Below are 22,673 nucleotides of genomic sequence, written 5' to 3'. Positions count from 1 at the left end.
AATAGCAGGTAGGTCGTTCTAGTGAACCCCTATACGGATGATACCAAACAGAAAACCATTAAAAATGAATTAATATTAAAAACAAAGAATAGGAGTCGCACAGACAAGGAGGAGGATAGGAACCCAGTGCTCTGTCGTGACCGTGTGCTCTGTTCCTATATTCTTCACAATTTCTTTTTAGTAATTGTCTACCAACTGGTCCAATCATCAGCACTAGCGAACAAGAGTATGCTGCTATTTCTTACTCTGCATTAACCCTGTGCTTACAGTTGAATCCTAATGTAATGAACAAACAAAAAAATGGGTGCAAGCCAGGCACGTAGCCAAAATTTTGAGTTGGCGGTGCCCATGACAAGATGCTGTATGAGGGGGATGGGGGAGAGGGCCCCCAGCAAAATGGAAGGCTTTGGGGGGAGAGAGAGAGAGAGAGAGAGATAGTAGAGAGGGGGATGGGCTTTCATTATCTTTTGAGTGGGACAGGCTCTGGCAATGCCTCTGTGCCACTGGGAAAGCTGAGGTTCATATTCTTCAAATTAATTGGTTTCAAAAATCTATGATATGTATTAGTGGCCGAGAAATTGCCCTGGAGGAATGCAGGCAGAGGATAACAAAATTGAATGCCAACACGACAGAACAATAATACAGAAAAACAAGACGGACAGAATAATCCACTACCCATGGGGTTGTTATGCAGTTGCCTTCATTTTGTGCGTTATGACGTCGTTGAGCTCCTGAAGCAATTAGCTAGACATGTCAGTTTGTACTGGGCAAAAGACAATGAAGGAGCATTTTTTTTGTTGCATTTTATGACCTTTCATTTCAGCTTCTTCACATAAAAGGAATCCTTAGAATCCCTTATTAGTGTTTTGGGCAACCTAGGCAATGAGGAGAGAATTATGTTACTAGTGCATTATGTTTTAATTGAACAAGGCAGAAACAGCTTGTGCTGCAGTGGCGTCACATGATGCCGAATGCACGTGACTTGCGACGCATTGGCGATGCCTCATGAAGCAACTGCGGTGGGTCAGACCCGCCAAGTCTTTTTTAAAGCAAAATGAATATTATTATCAGGGAGCTGCACCAGTTATTTATTAAGGTAGTTTTTATTTAATATTGCTGATAAGCAAAGACCATCTGATATTATAACTATAAAGTATGGAATCATTAAGCAGCGAAAACATCACATCATCAACACACCCATTATGAAGCGGTGGAACAGGGGGCGCGCCAGTGCACGGCTGGTGGCAGTAGCTCTCAGCAGTAAAAGCACCATTGAGCAGTTGTCAAAGCTGTGCAGTGGCTGCAATTATACCTGTGTGAGTGCAGGAAACATTGCTTAGAACCAAGCTCCTTAATTTTGTGCAACAGGTAGCTATGGGACTAACTAAAACAAATGCTCGCCAGTCTGTGCCTTCGACTCGCCGGGCGCTGTAAGTAGGCGTGCTAGGAACATCAGCATGGTCTTGGTCGTCTATTGCTGCCCCTGATACCAGCTGGAGCCAAGAGGCTTCGCCAGTGCGCTTTAGACGCTTACGAGGAGTATGCTTGTACAGCACTACATCCAGCTCCACACTCCTTTTAGTACCCGAAGCTCCAACTTTGATGGACCTTGCAAAATCATGTGGGCAAGCGCCGTGGAGGGCTCGCCCTCCACGGCGCCAAGGGCATTAAAACTGCAGAGAATTTCTTCTAATCTTATACTGGAGCGGTGCTACTATTTTTCAGACATCTTGGCAGTAGCGGCTACGATGATCGTGGTTTACAATGTCAAGGAAACCATGTCACTGTCACATCTGTTTACTGGAGAGGAGGTTAGCTTTCAACTATCTTTCCTAGCATAGGTTGCAGAATGTAACCTAGCACTTTTATTAATTCCCTTGCGCACAATCTTTCTAAACAAAGGTTTAGGCAACATTGGTGCACATATGCAATTCTGAATGTATCCATCTTATTGAAGTTTTTCATTTTCTTTTTTTTAATGGCAGCCAAGCATGCGGTACATTACAAACAAGCACCTTTCTTGCACAACAGATTGAGCCATGTTCCATGCTTGTACCTAGTTTAGCCTTCATCTAGATCAGAGTTTAGCAAAGTTATGCAGTTGGAGGTGATGTTTAGGAGTCGCTTGGTCTCAGGGGAGCCAATACGGTGCTGATGGCACTGCTTCACATGCTTGGCTACAACTTCGACAAGCAAGCTTTCTATTCACTGCATGGCACACATTTGTAGAAAGGTACTAAAGATCCAGTGGCTGTCTTTCCTGGCCCACTGATGGTTGGGAATATCATGGCCAAAAGTAGTTTCCTCGAAGATTTCTAACCATCTAAAGCAAAATATTTTGGCCCAGGTGTACAGGGGAGGTGAATTCATTGCAGATCAGGAGATCACAGAAGGAGAATATGGGCTGCTGTTGACTGATTCTGACTTTTTTGCGATGAGCAAGCCAAAGCAACGTTTACATCTCTATGTGGAACCAGACTTCTGGCTAGCATTGCCGAAATGTAACTAATCGCAGAGATAATGCAGGTGTCCCTGTTGCACTGATGATCTTGCATATTTTTCAGTGCTGGGAAAGCATGATTTACTGCCACTTGTCTAAGTTGCGTTCTGCACAAGTATAATTAGGCCTGCAGGGGGTGGGGGCATTACATATTACACATAGATAAGCAACTATAGCAAATAACACTGAACCAGCTCTCTGGTAGATAGTGATATGTTAACTGTGAGTATTCAGAGAAGACTATCACACATGGTTCCTGCATAACATTGCATTGATTTTGTTTGCTAACACAGGAGCAAGACATCCCGGCAATGCCGTGCGTAGTGTACTCTGGCAATGACGCCGAGGGGGCTGACTTTTTGTACTTCGCTGTCAATAGGCAGCGGTTCTTGTCCGTGAAGAATGCAGAGGACGGCATCGCTGCCATCATCGTGGCTTACTGGCTTTTTAATATAAAGTACTCGAAAAAGGCAGCAAACACAGTTGGTGTACTAGAACGGTTGTTTTTCGGCCTCAGCAGCGCTACTCCGAGGCCAGTTGGGACAAAATTACTGAACAAGGTCGCAAAAGAGTAAAATCAGTGAGGCCGCCGTTCTAGTACCAAAAAGATGCTGAACTGAGATTTGACTAGCACGAAACCAGGCAGGAGCACTAAATGGGATGCTGCAAACCTTAAAACATAACTCATATGACGGTATCTTGTACGGATGGCAGTAATTTTTGGAAAATATGAACATGATTGAACAAAGCTTGCGACATCTGTATTCTCCTAGCTCTTCCCTTTAAAATAGGGCCATCCTGTTGAGATACTTCTGCATGAGTGATGTTTTGGGGTCTGTAGCATCCCACTGTGTGCTTCTGATGCCTTGTTTTGTGAAGCCAAATTTCAGTACAGCACCCACTTAACTTTTAAGAGGGGCACTACCCAGAAAGAAGAATTTCTGCAAAAAAACAAAAGTTGATTTTGAAAAATGTCATATTCAAGTCCACCAACATCTAGAGAGTATCCCCAGAAATGTTCATTAGTTTACACTGCGTAGTTAATTTTTCATAAATTATTTCGTTCCACCGATGCTAAAGAAAAGGTACGAGTTGGAGAACTTTGAACGCATTTTTCTCCAATCCACTTTTTGGCAAAAATTTCCCTTTAGGAAAACTATCGTTTTGTTATTACATAACTTGGATTCATTTTTATAAGTTTTTCTGGGGTGAAATTTTAAGGGGAAGATAGCTATGAGCTTGAATTTTTTATTTTTGTCATTTTTCATGCTCAAGAACTAGCATTTTGGACAAACAATGGAAATCTAAAAAAAGGCTTTTGTGTTTAGTGGCATTTTTGTCATGAAAGATAGTATAATATAGAAAAATAGTTCCATACCTATTTGCTCTGAACTGTTCTAAAGCAATATAACATATGAAAACGACGAATTTGTAAGTAATTTCAAAACAATAGTTTTCCTATGCAGAGACGCCCACTTCCATCTTTGAACGTTTGCAATTCTTATTGTACTTTACCCAGGTTAACAAAATTTGGCACAAATGTTCTCAACATCAATAGAAACGAGCCCTGTAAATGTCATGTAAATCAGGCAAGTGGTTAAAGAATTCACTTTTTTGGGTAGTGTCCCCCCTTAACTTTCTAACTCTAAACTAAAATAAATGTACCATACTTTCCAGACTATAGTGCACAAACTATACATGTCTAAATGTTGATATTTTACACCGTACGGTCTATCTACAGTGTGGACTCTACAATTTTTGTTTCAAGATTGTTCAATATTACAAAACTGGTTAGGCCAGATTGCCGTGTTTTGGATATTTTATGCTGAGATAAAGTAATCGAGACAACCTCTTACCGTCAGTCTGTTGCCCAGGCTTTCGATACCCCGCATCTGACACGGTGTTTGCTTGGGAGCCCGCACGCAACCAACTTGGGTCATGCTTAAACTTGAGGAGCTCTGCAATTGGCTGACGAGCGGATCACGGAAAGCCCCCTGACATTCATCCGCAGATATCCCTTTTGTGGAGTTCTTCAGCCTGAAGTTTTCCCTGAGGACTATACCCCGAGTGCGAACTATCTAAGAAAATATTTTTTCTTTTTAGCCGAAATTTACCTTTGCACATTATACACCGAATTGTGGACTATAGTCTGGAAAATATGGTAGCTTGTTTTAATGTTTTAAGCCCTAAACTGAAAGAAGTGTAGCTTGATTTTTATGCAACTTTAGGGTCCTAAATGAAAGTCGTATGTGCTATGGAACAAAAAGTATACACTCGAACCGGAGGGCATCTAAATTGTTCATCTGTTCTATTCATTTTATCAAGAACCATTCTCATGCACTGAGGTAATCTGTATTGATTTTTTAAAATTTTTGCTAGCATCTGAAGCCTACGCTGTGATATTAAAAAAAAAATATATATATTTGGTTATTTGTATGGAGGACGTACCTGGTTATTTCGTTGTGCTCACATAATAGTTCAATAAATTATTATTCGTTTAGTTTGGCTTTTATTGACTCAAACCCCCCAATGTTTTCTCGATTTTTACTAGCATCTAGGGCTATATAGGCTGTGATAGTTGATAGAATGCCACAAGTATTGTATTTTGATATGTTTGTGGAGGACGTACCTCATTATTATTTTTGAGGTCATATAATATCTCAATAAATAGTTATTAATTTAGTTTTCCTTTCAATTTTTTTTCTCATTTTATAACAACTTTTATTTACTTGAAGCTTAATCACATGCTGTTTGTATGCAGCTGATGCCACTCGCCATGCCTTGGGCGAAAGTGTAAAGGCACTAGGGAATACTAAGTATGACGACTCATAACCACCTCATATGCAAGGCAAATGACCGACGACGCAGAGCAGGATGCAAGGACCAAGTATCGGGATTGAACAAGCTAAGCTCCTCGTTGTTTATGTTTGTACCATACACTTTCTCACATTGCATAGTTTGCATGAGCAAGTGCTCATTATGCATGTGATGCATATCACACTTCAGTGCTGGTAGTTTGACAATTGGACACTTTTAATGACACATTGAGATTGGTGGCAGACTTCTTTAAAATGTTGTTTGAGAATGTCTCCCACTGATCTACTCTAGTATACGAGTATTAAGACCATCGAGCAATTAATAGATTCAGAAGCTTTAGGCATGGAACAAATTCTGTGATTTTTTTTTTATTTTCCTTCCAAAATTTCTGGGAAGTAAAACTTGAATCACACAAGATTTTCCTGTAACTTCTGTTTGCACACAAGTTAAGCTTCACATCGAAATATTACCTTTTCTGCCATGCACATCTTGCCCTCATTATCTGACGATGCATCTATGCACAGCTGCTTCAAGTAGCATGTGTGCCGATGCATTGCACACATATCAAATAACGAATTTAGTTTCTGTAACGAGGTCCTATGCTGGGTACTTTATTTTTGCATCTCCTTATTTCTTCACTTAATCGGTCTGCATACTTCGTGGTTTTCTGGTTGCCATACCCGGTATACTGAACCCTTTTTGACAGGTGCTGAGATGCAGGTGTGACTCATTCTCATCGGAAGAGATTCTTGTAAAATAGAACTTCTGTTTTATGCAAATTATCTTTTTACAGTTGAGTTATAGTTGTCCTGGCAGACACTTTATACAGGCAAGATGGCAGCTAAAAGTGGCCTTATTGTTTAAAAGCCATGAATTAGCTTTTTAGTTACTGGTTTGATGGCACCCGCACATATTGTGAAAATGGAAGCAGTCACCTTAGACCAGCTTATTTTTCGTGAAATGAGCACTAAGCTCAGAAAAAACGACTGAGAAAGATTTTTGCACAGAAAACGGGTTGTGGGATACAATACTTTCTGGACCGCTACAATACGACTGCCTTTGGTGAATATTTTATCTTCTTTTTTTTGGTATGTGTGCTCATTTGAAGATTTATTAAAAATTGACTGGTGTAAGGAGGTGATTGTCTTCAATTTCGCAACATCTGCGAACCAGTAATTGAAAAAGTTAATCAAGTAATGTTAGATAATAGCCCACTTTTAGTGCCAACCAAAGTGTCGGCTTGGCTAAGTGCTCACTGTAACGAGATCATCTGTGTAAATAAGATAGGTTTTGTTTTACAAGAGCCTATTTCGATTAGAATGAATCATCCTCGAGCACGCATTAAAATCAGCATCAGCACCCTTAGATTGGGGTGCATTGCACCGTGCACCCTATGGTACTCTACACCCCTATAGGGTGCTTTGGCACAGGGGTGCTCGTTTGCACTCTCAAAGGGTGCTCGTCCTGGGACAAGTGCTTTACACCCCTAGGGGGGTGTAAAAAAGTTTAGTGTGTGGGGTTGCGGCAGAGCTGGTCGGCAAGGCGAGCGTCGCGTAAGCCTACGACGAAGCGGTCGCGGACAAGGCGTTCTACGACCTCGTGTGACGGGTAGTTGCATCTTTTGCAGAGCTTACGGAGTTCCGCATAGTAGCTGCCCAAGTAGCACGGGGAGCTCGGCCGAAGGATGGCCATATCCCCATGGCCGAGCCATTTTTCATCGGCCATTGCCCGGCCAAAGAGGTCGGTGCCGACCTCGTTATGGTCCCTCGGCATAAGAAAGGCCCACCTGCCCGGGCTTTGGGAGGGCCGGGCCCCATGGCCGAGCACCCCTGGCTCAGGCATCGGCTGGGCACCAATGGCCGGGCACCGGCAGAAGACTAAGGGCCAAGGGCGGTATTGGGTCGGCCACCGAGCTGGCATGGTGGCATTGGCAGAACACCAGTGGCCGAGGGCGGATTTGGGTCGGCCACCAACCTGAAATCGTGGCACCGGCAGAACACCAGTGGCCGAGGGTGGATTTGGGTCGGCCACCGAGATGATATCGATGGCACTGGCAAAACACCAGTGGCCGAGGGCGGTTTTGGGTCGGCCACCGAGATGATATCGTGGCACCGGCAGAACACCAGTGGCCGAGGGCGGATTTGGGTCGGCCACCGAGATGATATCGATGGCACTGGCAAAACACCAGTGGCCGAGGGCGGATTTGGGTCGGCCACCGAGATGATATCGATGGCACTGGCAAAACACCAGTGGCCGAGGGCGGTTTTGGGTCGGCCACCGAGATGATATCGATGGCACTGGCAAAACACCAGTGGCCGAGGGCGGATTTGGGTCGGCCACCGAGATGATATCGTGGCACTGGCAAAACACCAGTGGCCGAGGGCGGATTTGGGTCGGCCACCTACCTGAAATCCTGGCACCAGCAGGACCCCAATGGCCGATGGCGGCTTTGGGTCGGCCACCGAGATGATATCGTGGCACCGGCAGGACGCCAGTGGCCGAGGGTGGCTTTGGGTCGGCCACCGACCTGGGATCCTGGCACCGGCAGAACACCAGTGGCCGAGGGCGGTTTTGGGTTGGTCACCAACCTGAGATTGTGGTACCAGCAGAACGCCATTGGCCGAGGGCGGCTTTCGGTCGGCCGCCGAATTGACAGTGTGGCACCGGCAGGATGCCAGTGGCCGGCAATGGCATTGGGTTGACAGCCAAGCTGGTATGGTGTCCATAGAAAAAACTTGGCAAAGATGGTTAGCCCAATGACTCTCACTAGAGGCCACGCTCAAGGTCTGTTCATACTTGCAAGACGCAGTGGTTGCGTGACTGCATTTTGGTCACCGAGAGACGGTGATGATCGCAAAAGCGACTGGTTTGGAGTTGAAACCGCTCGCTTTTGCGACAAAAAAGCAGTCGCGCGACCACCAGATTTTGGAAGTGTGAATGCGCCTTTAGGGACTCCACTCCCCGATTGTCTTGTGGCACCGCCAGAAGATTGAGTGAGACCGCTCTGCCATGAACCACTTCAACATTTCTGGACGACGGAAAGCTGTCCTTGAAATTCTAAGTAAAGCTCCAAATAATTTGAATACAATAATTTTAATCCATAAGATGGCCTAAGTGTTGTTACTCTGGAGCATAGCTTATTTAGTGTCGCTCATGTTCCCCTAACCAGTGGATTGCAGGTTGCCTGTTGGCCTATTCAATTTCTTGTCATGCAGCTGGCCTCCTCTGTTTGGGGGGGGGGGGGCTACAGAAACACACCCTAATTCATGGCAGGAGCCAACAAAAATATGTAAATTTATTTCAAGTGAAAAATAAACAAGTGAACAGGGAATCCTATTTGGCAAGTACACATTAACAGTAAGCAAAGGACGGATATGTAATACTCTTTCAAGGAGCAATGACAGTCAAACTTCAGGGAATAACATTACCTAGCATTCCTTCATGTGTGCTTTGTTGAAAGTGATGAGATCTGATCATTTTGTTTCACACACTTGCTTCTGTTCTGTTGGGAATATGTGGAAGAGCGTCCTCCGGTACAAGCCCGTGCCATTGACTGCACTACGGTGCTATTTGGTAACCGGATGTGCCTATATGCATTTTTCTCATGAGCACATGCCGTTGGCATTAGATCCTACAAGAATGACATCACCCTCAGCAGCTCCTGCCATCTAAACACAGTAAATGTTTAAAGTTGGAAAGATTGTTTGCCCCGATTTCCAGCAACCAGGACCCTGGTTAGGAGCAAGAGTATAGGGCTAGACACATCTTTCGTTAGTCTTGCCTGGCAATAGGTTGTTCGAAAACACCATGAACTGTGCTGTCGAAGGCCGAAGCTGCTTTGTCCTGACCCTAGTTGACCTAAACCCGTTGTCACATCAAGAGAAATGTTTGCACATTATTCAGGAACTATGTTTTGTAGGTATGTGTGTACAGTCAAACCCAACTATATTGAACCCGTTTACTTGGAATTATTTCTTATATTGAAAAACTTTTGTGCACAGTAATGTTACAGCGATAATATATATCAACAATTACGGTTACATTGAACAAAAATAGCAGCCACTACCGATACATCGAACTGCCAAGAGTGCCGTTTTGCTCTGCAAGCTTGCTTTCCCCCAATGTTTGCGGCCGCATTGGGGGAAAGCCAGCTTGAAGAGCACGCTGGCTTCTTTTTTGTGGGCGGACGCATTGACTTAACACCTCTAAGAAAGAAGGCCGTAGCGCTCCGAGTGGTTACATCACAATGTCGGAGAAGGAAGGCCATGGTGCAACTACATAAAAAAAAAATATCACATCGTCGTGAAAAACATTTTTCTTGTCAAGCGGCACGGTGGGGTTTGTGCGCGTTTATCCGACATTAATATGTCTTAAAAGTGCTGTCTTGTACAATTTATTATATATATATAATATAAATGTAATATACAATGTGCTACCAAGGTTGAAAGTACCAATTTTATATTCATGATTACCCCTATAACCGCGGGACTATGTGCAGTCCCGCAGCTCCCCACAACTTTCGAATGAACCAGTTCGGTGAGACATTTTCATCTTCCCTCCAACGGCTCCGATTCTGGTAAATGTATGTTGTGTGCGAGCTGCAGACTGTCTGAAAAGGAACGCTGGGACTTTCAGAAGGGAAGAGAATGGAAAAAAATCAAGTCATCGCCACGGGGAGCGCACACGAGCAAGAGATGGGCCGACAACGTTAAGCCTCCCACACTGCTCCGCTGCTCTCGTGTGAGGTTCTTTTGATCCTTGTTCCCGACGTTTTTCTGTCGTCACCGCAGTCTCGGGTAGTTTTTGTGTTCGCTTGATACTACGGCATTTACGTGGATTCGCGGAACAAGTCCTGCTACTGTTTGAGTGACGTGTGTGGAAACTAGCCAACAATGACACTGGTTGATTATCGATAGACCTCTCGAGATCTCGACTAAGAGGGACTTCTTGGAGCTTGTCTTCAAATGTTTTCGTGCCAGATATTGTGGGACATATGGATACGATCGACAGGTGAGAAACAACTTATTTACGGGCTTTCTTGGTCATGTGGGACGCAAGTAAGTGCTGCAGTCTTTCTTTTAAAATTTTGTGATAGAGTGGAATTTTGTTCTTTGTCGCTATCCGTGTACAGTGGCGTCGACATTTGTAAATATGCGTTGTAACATTCTAGTTTTCACTGGAAGGTGAATGACAAGTTTGTGCGATCATACAAAATGCATTTTTTGTGGTTTCGTGTTTGCTGATACTAATGTCATTTTATTGCCTTTACCGCATTTATACCAGGACCTTAACTGTATTACGGCAATAGTATTATTGTATACAAAAGAAGTTATATTTTGTTTACATGATTGTAAGTGACCCTTCTCTAGCTGTGTCCACGTTGACTACGTCCACCTGATCTTTAACTGATCTGTTTTGCTGTGTCCACTCACTGCGTGTCTCACAATTTTGTTGAAGCGTTTCTGTATAAATTATGCATTCCTACAACAATTGCGTGACTCAATGTTTTCAACTTAAAACAATCACTTTGTATAGGCGTCTTATACGCATACTTCGTGCCATTTTGTACCGATTATTTAGCGATGTAATGCTTTGCCCGTGAAATACAATGTTTTCTAGACCCATTGTTATGGGCAGCTTTCATTTTAGCTAACAAATCACGCTTATGTGACTAAAACCGCGTTACAACAATCGACCCACGCGCGTTGCCTTCGCTTCGACGTGCGCCCCCGATGGCCTTCATTTGAGACGTCACGAGAGGAGCGCTACGGCCTTCTCTTCTGGAAGGTGTTGGTCGACCGCCCGGAACAAAAAAAAAAATCTCTTTTGCGCAGGGAGCAGGGGGAGGGCGCTCCATGGTTCCTCTTCCCACTCCGTCCACAAAAGAGAATACTGCCTTTTCTTCCAAGAAGGTTGAGGCGGCCGCCCGGAAAAAAAAAAAGCCAGCTTGCTCTGCTAGCTGGCTTTCCCCCAACGCAGCTGCCTGCCTTAGGGGAAAGCCAACTTGCAAAGCGAAACGGAAGCTCTGCAGGTGCTACTGCTCGGACGTGCTCCGTGCTCTCGGCATAGTTCGGCCCTAATGTGCGAATATAGAAGGCAGCGGCCTCAATTTCGGAGTCCATCGATAGCGTAGAAAAATATTGTTATTGCGGATGCAATGAAGAAAAAGCAGCAGAAGATGCAAGACTATTTCATTGTGTAATATTTCAGCAGAAAGTGGATTTTTGAGAGTCAAATTCATTAATACTTCTAATTGAATAACCCGCTATATCGAACTGGCAGACGTTTTCTTGCGAGTTTGATGTAAACGAGTTTGACGTATAGTGGATTTTGAGTTCAAAACGAATTTAAAGTGAATATTTTTTTCTGTTGAATAGTTTTGAATTTAATATTGTTATAGTTTTTACAAGCCTTCCACTACTGTACGATACTTAAATAGAAACCCTGCAGGTTGCTGCCGAGATTTCACTTGTACTCTCCTAAGTCCTTATTTTAATACGTACCTCATATTTATAAACTGCGGCATCTGAACAAGAAAGTTGTTGCAGATATTCTAGTCAAGAGGATTTTTAAATCTGCTCGTTATAGGCAAATATTTTGTATTCAATATAAAGTATGAAAAAAAAAAAAGGAGCATGAATGATGAACGTATGTTCTCAAGGCCTCTTTTGCCTAACCCAGACATTGTTTCTCAAAATTAATGAACTTCTAATTGCAAGTTTTAGAATGTGTCCAAATTTGTGCGTTTCAAAGAAATGGCATCGTCGTAATGCGCCAATCCAGACAAGGTCTAGGCTTGGCACATGCGCACTGGTGACGACGCTATTTTTGCTTCCGCAAGGCTTTTGGGTACTCTAGCCTATAATTGCCTAAAACTATTACTTAAGGTATTCACATCAAACTTGATCACATCAGTCATGCTCGTGAATGCAAGTGACAACCTAGCTTTTCATAATCTACACCTTTTTGTGTCTAGAAATTTAGTTTTTTATCCAAAAGTGTTTTTTGTATTCCTTCATACACAAACTCATCTCTGTTACGTCACAGTGCGGTGGTGGCGCTTCGGGCACAATTCCGGTCTGGGGCTGTGGGCGGAAGTCCCCGTGCGAGACGTGTATTCCTGCGTTGTTTTGAAAGGAACCTGACAAAAACCCGCTTTCTCGTCAAAACATCACGACTGGGGCTGTACTAAAAGAGTCTAGAAAGGTTTGAAGGTTAGTTTTCATGTGCTCGGTTCGTCCGAGAACGTGGATATGTGCCGTGAAAAGGGAAAACCAGATGCCGTCGGACCACATCTGCTTGGGCGGGAAGCACTTCGGGTTGAATTCACGAATACTGGTGGTCATCAATTTATTCTTTTGTTCCCACATGAATGCCAAAAAACCGTCATGTTGTACCGACCATTGTATAATGACTATGTTCAGTGCGTCTTCAAGTTCAAACGGCCGCCTGATCATTCGAACTATCGTCTGCTGTCTCAGACAATTCTGCTTGTCTGCTCTTTTAGAAGACACCGGCCCGAACATCAAATGTTGATGCCGTACTTGCGATAAGAAGTAAGTGCAGCCCTCAAAAGACTTAAATTTGAAACTTGGTAAGCAGGCTTCATGTAAACAGTAGATACAAAAAGATGTTCATCATTGTTACCAGTGGCCATCACCAACTTGTTATGCCTAATTCACTTGGTCCGATTCTGCTTGCGATTTTCAGTATCGGCGTCGACCATCTCAGCTACGGTTCACGCTGTTGCAGCCCGAGTGACTTCGCGACTGAAAATTGCGAGCGAAATCTCATCATGCGAATCAGGCTTTAGCGTACATTCTGCGGCGTCCACGCGGAATGAATCGCCGCATGCCACATTATTCACGCAAAGTTTTGCGGTGTAACGAGCCTCGGTAATCTCCCTGAGGCCGCTCAAGTAGTCAGGCATCGCAAAAACGACGTAGAATCACCAATTCGAACGCCAAAAAGGGCAGGGGGACTCACACCGACAACGACAACATCGCATTCCAATGGTTTGTTTATGGGCGACGGCGAGCTTCTCGCCCACACTCCATCGCGCATGCGCGGCGCCAGTGGCGCTACAGTTTGTAAATATGAACTGGTGTAAACTATAATTTAGGGAATGACATATAAAATATCAAGCAAATAAAAAAATGTCAACCATTTACCTACTACTCAGTTTCATCTGAAATGACCCAATACCATGGTGTTAAGAGAGTTCAGCCTTCAGTTGTGTGGTGTAAACATCAGCCAGTGTGCAACGGTATTACAAATACCAGAGTCACCACTTGCGCGAAGGCATGATGTTGCTCCAATGACACTGCCTAGCTTTCTGCTTCTTCGTCCATTTATCATTTTCTTTTTAGACACAGCCTGCTATTGTTTTACCCTCGCCATGCCCGCCATCAATTGGGGCATAAAATTCATAATGTTTCCTGTTCATATGTTCGTTATACCTTACAATACAACACAGACCATGCTACAGGCCACACAAGTCAACTCAATGTAGTGACCTCGGAGAGAGGCGCTGTGATGCGTTGTCACTTGATGCGCTAAGTTGCCCGAGACAGCTGGCAACGGCCGCTACAATCCATTGCACTTACAAACGGAGTATAGTGACTTCTAGATAAATTATTTGAATCATTTTGTCAACTCCCTACATGCACTAAAATACTACTTCGAGAAATTAGCACAGTTGAGAGCAACCAACCAAGCACAGCACCCCGAGGACTGATGCACCACAAAGTTCAGTTTCCATAGGCACTACCAGACACATCACAGATAAAAAAAAATATAAATAAAAAAACATTTTTTTGTATGATGCTTTGTGGTGCCTGGGAGATAATGCGACCAACTATGGCCACTGTGGATACGGTGCTCGAGTAACCACTAGTTGTTGAGACACAGCACCTCCAACAGAAATTGACTGCAACAGACTCGGCAAAACCGTTGTTTCTTTATTTTAAGACAATAGAATACAACAGGTCTTGGTGGTGGATTCTGAATTACATGTTTCTAAGTGTTCAATAACGAAAATGAAAAAAAAAAATTGAGGATGACAATATCTTTGAATTCTCACAAAAAAATTGTTTGACTTTTTCTATATTTAAAAAAAACTTCTGAGCATGCATAAAAATATTTACGTTTCGGGATGTTTTATTACCCTGTGGAGCTCAAAGATATGTTAATGCGCAATTGGGAAAATCATATTTCCACCTCCTCAGACGCAATTTATTTTAACAAAAACATTGAAGGTCTTTTTGTAAAAGTAGGTCTATTCCATTGCAAGGACATATTTTGCTAGCTCCTATAAAATCTTAATTGAAAACAAAAAATAGGCACGACATTATTGTCCTATCTTAACATGTTGCCCCATTTGTTTTTATCGCCTTCCTTGTTTCTGTTAGACTCTACACATTGGCCGGTTCCCCAATTCCCCATTCTTGGGTCAGGCTCTGTTGATGCACTGTTTAGTTAAATTAAACTATTATTGCTACATGAAAGTTTTATGAGTCTGTGCTTTGTCGGACACATGTCTATATTTCCTGTTTACAGTGTAACAGTTACACTTGCGGCTCACCCGGACCGTGTCGCTTGCTCCAGTGCCGCTACAAGTCATGCCTTCATAGTGCCTTGTTTGGAAGACTTCAATGTCATGGGTGCCTTGCGACCACGGCTTCTAGAAAAAAACAAAAAAACACACAATTAATTGCCTGCACGCAGAACACCAAAGAAAAAAATCAAACCTCTGGGTATCTAATGCCTGTCAAGAATATCAATGTAACCTGTGCTTTAGTGCACATTCTATATACTCTGTGCATTAGTTGTAATATGGGGAAGAGAGCAGATGCTGTACAGAGATGTTGTCCACCTAAAGTAGGTTTAAAGTATGTCCCTTACATCTATCACTTGCTTCATGCAGTTAAGCATGTTATGTACGAACCAAGATTGAATATGATATTCAGTCAATTTCCGTGCAAACGACATAAACAATCACGTGCCTCTGTCAAGTGGCAAATTTGAATGCAAGCTCTGCTAGGTACATATATATGTCTCGTCTGGTTGAAATTAATCACAGGAGCTCACTCTTAAGAGACATTGCACAATTTCAGGTTGTCCGAGCCACGCAGCTTGCTCCACCTTACGTATCATTGCGCAGCATGTTAGTAACATGACAGCCTCCTTGTCAACGCTAAAGTCATTTTCCTCGTTTGAGGTTTTTTGGCAATGCTTATTCCACAGCCTACAGCCCTAAAACTTGAATCTCTATCATATTGAGGGCTATATCACTCAGCTTGCATCCACCCCCTTCTACAGGCTGCAACCACAGAGGCATAACATAAACAGATCCAGTCCCTATAACACCAAAAAATATTGAACGGTTCCAATTGCATTGCTGCATCAATAGACCCATTTTCTGAAAGTCCACACAAGGCACACTAGATCTTGTAAAGAGGTACAGTAGCACAGCCAAAAATAATTTACGTCCCCACTCACCCCTCCCAATATTAATTAGCACAGTACGCTGTGTAATAATACGCTACTTTCCACTTACAGTATGGGTGCATGTTCTGGTGTAAGTCATCGCACCAGTAATAGGCAAAATAAAATTGCCCATGAAACTGCATATCGCGTGGAACCTTGATTATGCATTTCCAGTTTATTCAACGTCCTGCATTTTACTATAATTTAGCGCAGGTTTGTCAAAGTGCTGTAATTATTGTCGTTTTGGGTAATACGACTCCGGGTTCATTATTTGACACTTTCGCGCGTTCCCATAAATGTTGTATAATGAATGTTCCACTGCATACGGTCTAAACTTCCAAGGGGGAGGGGGGGGGTACTGAAGTTTCATGAGTAAAGCACTGCGGATGCGCCAAATGCCCAAGAACTACCCACGGTTATGCCCAGTGAACTGGCAGGTGCGGATAAAAATAAATTAGATTTGGCGGATTGTGAATTGGATGCAGATGTCATGGGCTACAGGCGCGGATATCCGTGGGTCCGGATCTATATTTTTGTCGAGGGGGCTCTCAAGCGTGAGTTATCGCAGAGCGAAGGGAATAAGTGAGTAATTCTACAAAGTGCATTATGGAATGTTTGGCAGGAAAAAAATTACTCTCTCAGAAAAGGAGTGCCAATTTGGGAGAAAATATTTCTTTACACTAAGACCTGAGTCTTATCAGAGATTGGTTTAGAGTGTTCTGCGTCACCAAACCTGCTGTCCCTACAAAAAATAAAGAATGTAGGGGCATCAATTGCCTTGGGAAAGTGTGTTCTTGTCTGGCACGAAAAGAGTGGAAAACATTCTTTGGGCAAAGGAAACTCAAAACGTACAAGCCACAAAAAAGTAGAAGCCCCAGTCGTGTAATCGCGTCTTACCACGCATATACCAGTGCTTCCCTGCAAAGAGTGACCGCCTTTCCTCGCACACTTTTTTTTATTTTTTAAAGGGACACTGACAGGGTATTTATGCTCGCCAAGGTTTTTAGTTGTACGTGACATATGAGAGCTCAACTACCCAGGACAGAATTTGCGGCTCAAAATTCGGTTTCTTTCCGCCCAAAAACCGCCGATCAAGAACTGGCCGGTTCGAGTCTCGCTCACTCTCCTTTCCGCGGTCACGGGCCGTTTTCTAAGGTATCGATGCGACCACCAAATTTAATCAAAGTCGTGGGTCACTGAAGGCACACACTCAATATTAAAAATAGAAAAAAAATATGAAACCCATTTTTTGTGGCTTCTAAAAAGCTGTAAATACGTTGATTGATAAAAAAAGTTCCACAGACAACCGGAAGCATTCTGTGCGTTCGTCGTTTCGCGTATCGTGGGACTCGCGGGGACGGCGATGGCAGCGGACGACGGGCATGGGACCTCTATTTCAGAACTGTCGTTTGCGGTACCGGCGAATTCTGTCTACCGTTAAAAGAGAAATTTGGGACTGATCAAAAGAATTGGTATTCATCCCGTACGACACGCCCGGCCACCAAGCAGATTTGCACGAAGACGTCGCCGAGCCGTCGCTCCCTTCTCGTGGCTGAAGACATCGCTCGCGCAAACGTCAAGCACGACGTGTCTACTTCGAGTTGAATATGCACGCGTACGATTTCTTTACTACGTGCGAATGTCCCCAAAGCGTGGTGCTTCCCGACTTCGACCCGGGAGTGCTTTTGCTAGAGAAAAATCGACAGCAAACTTTCCAACTTACAGTTTACCGGCTGAATTATTACTAAGAAAAGAGATCCACCAGAAGTGAGATGTGCCAGTAGCTCAGTGGGAAAGACGTCCGGTTCACACGCGTTAGGTCTGGGATCGATCCCTCGTGTAGCTCTATTTTTTTTTTTTTTTACATTTTCCGATGTTTACATATCTTTTTCTTTTTTTTTTACAATCATCACTGAAGAAACAAACAAAAGTTGTGGACGATACTTCGCTTAATTAAATGGTATGGGATTTCCGTTTTGACACCTGCGAACTCAATGTAATCACTTTCCACAAAATACGAGGAGCATATAAATCAGGTAGCGTCCGCTTTCCGAGGTGCCCGTATATGTTCTACAGGAATTTCAGCCAGCCATTGGTCCCGATCCCGTTGATCTTTCGGAAACTCTGTCGCACAATGCCACTTTTTTTCGGATGCAGGACATGTGAGCCAGCTCTTCACGCAACATCTTGGGTGTATTCTTTTCGGAGCCGATCATGGAAATTCACCACGGGCACCTACTACTCATCCTCCAACTCCTCAATGTACAAAACAACTCATCTTGGAGTACAAAACAACGAGCGGAACAAACATAACTGCAAAAGAATCGCACGGCGAGCAGTTCCCGCACGCCGCATAGCACACCGCATGTCGTGTCGTCTGCTATGGAGAGGAGAAAACAAAAACAAAAACGCACGGTCGGGTGTAGCCACGTGACTTCCGCCACTCACTCTCTTCTCTCCACTTCTCCGACCTCCGTCGGGTTTCGGTTTCGATTTCGAGCAGTTGCGTCTTTTGGCTACATTAAACAAATACGCTACTCTGTTGCAAAATATTAATTGGGTAGTCCTCCGACACCATAATGAAGTGCCTGGCAAAAAATAAAAAAAAATTTTGGGGGCTGTCAGTGTCCCTTTAACTTAAAAGGGACCTTCAAAAAAGAAAATGTAGGAGGGACACGCAGGTAAAAAACAAATTTAACATGAACAAAAAAAATTTTTTTTAGAGGCTGGTACACATGTACAGCACAGAGCTGATGAACCTAATTTAGCACTAATTCACCACTGTATCACTGGTGTAGGACAAATGTAAGACTGCATAAACAAGATCAGCATTACAGTATAGACTACTTATAACGTAACCACTTATAGTGCAGGACCGGGTATAACGCGACTTTTTTATTTAAACCACCGGTTCGCCTCCCATAGAACTCCATGTAATTACATACCACTTAAAATGCAGGCGCGAAGGGAAATACTGGTTATAGTGCGGTTTCTGGAACAGCGCGCCGATTGCCCTGCGCAGCCAGCACGCTTCCCTGTGCGACACTAGATAATGGCGCTAGCCTGGCTAGCCGCAAGCGGCACTCGCGGGGCAAAGAGGTTGCTCGAAGTCGTGGCTCCAAGAAGCGAAGAGAGAGGCTTCAGTTGCCATACCGACGAAGGGATGCACGCACGTGTCGCTCACGTGCGTGCGTTGGAAACAACCGCAACGACAGACCAATTGCAGGTTGGGGAGAACTGTTAGAGCGCGTTGCATGTCAGTCGCGGGCCGGCATCTATCCGCAAACATGGCGTCGGTTGCGATCGTTCCACGCAAAAGCACTATCCTTTACTGTGAATTTTTGTTGTGTGCCGCTATGATAACCCAGCACGTACTAGAAGGGGAGATCCACCTACTCGTGCGGCAATGTCGTGGCGGCACTCTCAAGACGGCAGAAACGCCCGTGTCGTTGTGTTTGTTTACTTCGACTACAGTGGTGCTTTCTAAGCATTTGTGTTTTTGAACATCGCCCGGATTTCTTATCTGGAGCATTTCACGCCTGTGCTAAAGTTGAAGGTATTACTGGCGCGTACCGTATAAAGGATGCTAATTTTCACGCGTCTTCATCACCGGAAAAAAGTGATTAGGGTTAGCAATTCTAACGCTTGCAACGTCCGTCCGCAACCAGCGACGCCGTTAAAAGGCTGCGCCAGGCAAAAGTCGCTCATTTCTTTCAAAATTGACACACTTAAAAGAGAAGTGTACTAGTCTGGTGAAATAAAGACTCCTCTTCGACTAACATAAAATAAATTTTTTTTTTTTAAGGTAAGTTGTCTTATGGCATGTATTTTGGCCTGAAAAATTGATGTTTTCGTTATAACGCGGTACCGCTTATAGTGCAGATTTTCGCGACTCCCGCGTTTTACGTTATATGCGGTCTACACTGTATTCCCAGGTCTTGACTAATAGCCCTAATGTAGAGCTGTGGTTGTATGTGTAAACAGGCCTTACATAATATCTTTTTTTCACTATTACCTTGAAGGTTTCACAACTGCGGTGATGCGATTGGCCTAACCCGTTTTGGAGCACCTTTCGGAGCAGCCAAAACAGTGTTTTGGAGCAGCAAAAGTGGCCTTTGCAGCAGCCAAGACAGTGTTTTGGAGCAGCAAAAGTGGCTTTTGGAGCAGCCAAAACAGTGTTTTGGAGCAGCAGAGGTGACTTTTGGAGCAGGTATTCTTAGAAAAAAAATATTTGTTTTAAGTGCTGGACAAACGAAGGGCACTTTGCTCGCCGCAATAAGCAAACTATGGTCAAGCTAGACCACCTGGGAGTCTCAACGTGTAACTGAAATGCCAATGACATGACAGATTTTGCAGTGCTTCAGGTAAATTATACACACATATGTAACTGCTGAAGATAAATAAGAACCAAACTGCACATAATAAAATTTATTTGAAAATGATCAGCTTACAAGTAAATATCACAGCAGTAGGTTGACTAGTTATATAATATAATGAAAGGAAGCAGTCTCCGACTGATGAAACGCGTAACTACTGCAGAGCAATGCGAAATTGTACACAAGACAAACGTTCATTACGAGTCTTAGCGCATGCTTTTCTTTTCGCTTTTTGAAACTTTCTGAAAGGCTGCTCCAAGCCTCGCTTTGCCTTCGGCTAGAAATGAATGTCAACTTTCAATGTCTCCAAAGAGACATTGAGACATCCCATAAGTGTACAATGCTGTAGGCGTTGCCGAGCGATTCCGAAAAACCGCTTGCCGCCGTTTCACTGGTTCCCGACGAGCCAGATTTTCGTCAAAAGTAAGCAAACGTAAAACAATGAATTGCAAGCGTCCCAGCAGGTGCTTCTCTTGTACAATCATATTCGCATGCACCTGAGGGCAACTTCGGCAAGCTTGCAGTTGCACGTGCTTCGTCGCGTGAGCGGAGATAGCTGTTCGACCGAAACCATGCTACTCCGCTTCAGTGCCAACTGGTTCCCAAAACTGTATGCAAGATGCAACTGTCCAGGATACAACAAAAACGTCCAGCGGCACGTGCTTGATAGGCAGGCAAACAAGGTACGTACTAAACACACACAAAAAAAGAGAACCTGAGCGCATCGATGCAAGACATCGCGAGTAAGGGTCAAAAAGCTTTTGGAGCGCTTTGTGCAACGACTGAACTCGAGACAAACAGGCACGCTCTGTGAGTTCAGCGTGCATACATTGCCTTCTTTGCTTTAGATCACTTCTCTCCACCCACTTTCTTCCGTGGGAGATTTTTTACGTATCAGGGTCCCTCTCGAAAAAAAACCTACCAAGAGAAACCTAAATAATCATTACTTCGACAGAGCAAACTGAGTAAAAGAGGGATTTTTGTAGTAGCGTAAGATTTAAAAATGCAAAGGAATTTCGGTGAACACGCCGCGAACATGCGGCAGTCCTTAAATTTCAGTTTAGAAAGCGCCACATCTGCAGCGACGTGCGGATGGCAACGCCCGACGTTGCGCCACCACGGTGACTGGCAGGCAGACACAAAATATAGTTTTCCATCAGCCGTTCTTTTGAGGAGCGAGTGCTTCAGCTCACAAAGTAACTCCTCCCACCGCGCAAAAACGTGCTTTCGTTTCACAGTATGACGGCATGGCTGGCCTGGTACCCGGTACGCTACTGTCGGAGCATCCACACATGCCCGCGTTTATCTTTGAAAAAAAAAGTCAGCCGCGTGAACCGCAGCGCGTGCAGCGTCATTCGCTCCCTAACACACAACACTTTGTGTGTTGGGGAGCGAATGACGCTGCACGCGCTGCGGTTCACGCGGCTGACCGAAGTTGTTTTGTTTTCTTCTTTTACCCTAAACCACCGATGTATCAAGATCGGCCGCGCCGAAAAATAAGGCAAAACGACGACGACGACGAATAAACGCTCAGTCTTGTGACAACCAGCTAGGCTGACATGACTCCTTCATTTTGTCTTCCGAATTTACTTCACTCCTGCATGCTCAATTATGGTACTCAGTTTAGTTTCGGTTTCGAAAAGCCACCAAAATTGGTCCTTTGGCGCAGATTACTTTTATTTTGGCGAAATATAGCAGGATGTAGCAGGGTTAGTCCCTTGGCGCAGTTTGGCGTAATTGGCGCAGCAATCACATCACTGCAACTGGGCATTACACAAGGGATAGGCTGCTGATATTTGCGATAGCAAATAAGTGACCATTACACTCAAGAACAAGAAAAGTCATGTAGGTAGTGTTCTAAGACATAAGAACTCAGGAGCTACATTATAAAGAATGGTCACCATCTTTTGGTTTTATTTTACATCCACTTCCTTCCCTTCTTCTCATACTTCAGTCCTTGTCTTCTTCGGTCTCCCTACATTTCCACACTTTGAGACTCATACCTCCTGGGATGATAAAGTAAAATATTGCCAATTGTGGCAAACTTGAGTTGGCATCACTATTTCGATATCCAATGGTCTTCAAAATGCCTTGCTGGCTGGACATCTTGACAACGCGAAAGGGCCAAGGAGGTTGGAGTTTGTCCCTAGGAGGTCTTTACGAACTAAGACCAAGTCATTCAGCTGCACGTTGGGTATCTGGCTGCCGTGGCGAGCCCTGAAGTTTTTCTTCATGCTGCCTCGATACTTGAACCTTTTGTCTGCTATTTTCCTTCATTCCCTCAGCTCCAGTTTCTCCGAAATTCCCAGCTGCTGGTCCCCTGGCAATTTAGGAGCGTCTTCAAAGACAGCATAGTATTGCACCCAGGAGCGGCAGTACGCGAACGTTGTGATGAGCCAATTCTGCCGTGAGGCAACGTTTCCATACGCCTTTGAAGGTTGGATACATCATTGCGTGTTGTTGGAGGTCTTGGATGACCCTCTCTGCCATGC

The 22,673-nt window shown here is 44.1% G+C and overlaps 1 long non-coding RNA gene across 11 annotated transcripts in view; it reads right to left on the bottom strand.

Moving 5' to 3' along the window:
- Positions 1–7,673: 7,673 nt before the first annotated feature.
- LOC115318937 overlaps positions 7,674–22,673 on the bottom strand; it is a 66,782-nt gene continuing 51,782 nt past the window's right edge. For 6 of the 11 annotated variants that reach the window (XR_005716030.2, XR_005716026.2, XR_005716028.2 and 3 more), the window contains one exon: positions 14,294–14,999. This is a non-coding gene — a long non-coding RNA (uncharacterized LOC115318937). Of the gene's footprint in view, positions 7,906–14,292; positions 15,000–22,673 lie in introns of those variants that run through there. The other 5 variants (XR_006078370.1, XR_005716025.2, XR_005716032.2 and 2 more) reach the window with 3 other exon arrangements.

The sequence above is a fragment of the Ixodes scapularis genome, unplaced genomic scaffold (assembly GCF_016920785.2).
Source record: "Ixodes scapularis isolate PalLabHiFi unplaced genomic scaffold, ASM1692078v2 PGA_scaffold5__190_contigs__length_132052651, whole genome shotgun sequence".
Taxonomy (NCBI): Eukaryota; Metazoa; Arthropoda; class Arachnida; order Ixodida; family Ixodidae; genus Ixodes; species Ixodes scapularis.
This window is presented reverse-complemented; position numbering and strand designations above follow the sequence as displayed.